Source organism: Furipterus horrens, unplaced genomic scaffold, assembly GCF_987537825.1.
Source record: "Furipterus horrens unplaced genomic scaffold, mFurHor1.1.pri manual_scaffold_2, whole genome shotgun sequence".
Classification (NCBI taxonomy): domain Eukaryota; kingdom Metazoa; phylum Chordata; class Mammalia; order Chiroptera; family Furipteridae; genus Furipterus; species Furipterus horrens.
The window spans coordinates 66,411,382-66,414,052 of NW_028327172.1; the positions used below are offsets into that span (position 1 = coordinate 66,411,382).

Below are 2,671 nucleotides of genomic sequence, written 5' to 3' on the forward strand. Positions count from 1 at the left end.
ATGCAAAAAAGTGAAATTAGACCACTCCCTTCTACCATGTACAAGAATAAACTCAAAATGGATAAAACACTTAAATATAAGATTTCAGACCATAAAATTCCTAGCAGATAACAGGCAGGAAAGTCTTGGACATAGCTCTTAGCAATATTTTATTTTTTAGATATGATTCATTGAGTAAAGAAAACAAAACAAAAAGTAAATTAACAAATGAAACTACATAGAAATAACAAGATTTTGCACAGTAAAGGAAACCATCAAGAAAATGAAAAGATAACCTACTGAGTGGGACAATGTATTTTCCAGTGAACATCCAATATGAAAGGTTAATATCCAAAATATGTAAATATTAATACCATATGATTTCATTTGTATGTGGAATCAAAAAACAAAAACACACAAATGAACAAATAAACCAAAACAGAAACAGATTCATAGATACAGAGAACAAATTGATGATTCCCAGAAGGGAGAAGGGTGGGAGAATTAGTGAAAAAGATGAAGGAAAATAAGAGGTACAAATTCCCATTTATAAATAAGTAAGTCATGGATATGTTATGTATCGCAAAGGGAATGTAGTCAATAATATTGTAACGGTTGTTTTTATAAGAACAACTTAGTATGTAATAACTATAGTGATAGATCAGGCATCATGGTGATCACATTATAAGGTGTAGAAATGTTGAATCTTTATTGTTTACACCTGAAACTTAATATAATATTCTATGTCAACTATATTTAAGAAAAATGAATTTAAAAAGTAATTGAACATGTTAAAGTTTGTGACACTTAGAACAGAGGTTGGTATATAGTAAGATCACAGTGAATGATAATTAAAATGATTTTAAATCATACTCCAATTCTCTATAGTATTTGATGCTACAGAACACCATCCTTATATTTTGTTACTCTCAAACTTGTGACCAGATCAGAGATGTGCTGCAAACTTTTATTTTAGGCTTTTATCCTTTCGTACTTTCTTTTTCTCTCAGCTTTACACATATTCATACAATTACAAGAATCATATCCAATCCCTTGATTCCCAAATTTCTCTTCCAGGTTTTAAACATGTTCTTCTCATCTACATTTGGTCCCTACACCAACCGTATATCAGAACAACTAAAGAATACGTTTGAGCATCCTGGATCCTCTCCCAGATCAGAGTCTCTGAGAACAAGGTCTGTTATACCTATTCTAAGACAAATTTAGAAATGAACAATGTATATTATGAACAAATTAGTTCATCAAAAGTGCATTATTGTATTTTTTTCCCACAGGAGAAAAACACGGTCCCCCACTACCACAAATTATGCAGTAGAGTTTCCCACATTTGGGGAGATCGCAGAGTGCAATGAATAGCCCTGAGAAGACCCCCTTTGTGATAATGGTATCTCCCCTGCTAGGTAAGTATTATATTTATTTTTTATGTTATTTTCTGCTGTAGCTACAATAATGTCTGACACATAATTATTTAATAAATATTTATTAATTAAATAAGTAAATTAATGAATAAAAATAGAAGACAATGGAAAAGGCTTAAAAGAACAATAATGAAGAATGGGGTCATTAGCAGGAAACAAATATAAAGAGTCTTAAAGAGGCATAATGATTCCGAAAGATGATTTTTGTCATGACCAAATGGAAGCCCATCAATAGAGTTACATGACACTCTTTAACAAAGTTTGGCATTTCAGGATTAGAGAATTAATAAAATGCAGAAAAGAAAACATAAGGATGGGAATTGGCAATGAGGGACAGCAGAACAAGGTAGTAAAGATTCTAGGTTAGTCCTGAGTGTTGATTTGTCATGGATGAATTGAATCCATGCAACTCAAACCACTTTTTTCAATTATAATCTTGTTTCACTAATAAGGTGTTGAAATTTCAGGATCATTTTGAACATTTTCCAGAAGTATTTAATTAAGAATAATATTAAAGTACTTATGCACTATGTAAATTTTAACATTTTCTGCCTATACACACAGTTGAGGAACACGTGGATTTTGGTTACACATTTTTCTATCATCTTGTTACCATTCATTTTTGGAAACCATATTGTGGATACATCCATATGTTACCTCTGATTTATCTACATGTAACTGAACAAAAGTTGCTCTAAAATTGTTGGTTTAAAAAGTTTTATTCAGAACACCTGTTTAATTAAAAAATTTTGAGAAACCAGAAAACTTAAAAAACAAATCTTTTCCTCATATAAAAGACAAAATGGAAAAGCTACACTCATTTTATCTATAATTTTTTTTAATTCTAAGAGCATTGTATTGGTAGTACACACCCATAATCCCTAGCAGAAAGTTTCCTACATTTTTATAAGCACATAAAGCTCTTCTGCAAATTCATTATGATATTTTAAATAATTAACAATAAAATGTGTATAATTATTATTAATCTATAATATATACCAATCTTTCCCTTGATTTTCTATATCAAGAGAATAGTGACAACTTTGTGTTTACTCTTACTCTAGAAAGTTCAACAGACATAGAAAGGTTAAAAAATAAAACTACAAATAGTAAAGGGTGCAGCAGTTCTTACTACAAAATGACAGAAAAATAATTGGCATGCTCTCTAAAAACAGCAAATACAGGTGTACAATTTGTGGATTCCAGTACTAAGTAAAGGAAAAAAGCAAATGGAACAAGGATGCTCAGTTGTA

At 30.4% G+C, this 2,671-nt stretch overlaps 1 pseudogene; it reads right to left on the reverse strand.

The window, feature by feature from the left end:
• Positions 1 to 1,271: 1,271 nt before the first annotated feature.
• LOC150018738 (U1 spliceosomal RNA) lies at positions 1,272 to 1,408 on the reverse strand (annotated as a pseudogene).
• Positions 1,409 to 2,671: the final 1,263 nt, after the last annotated feature.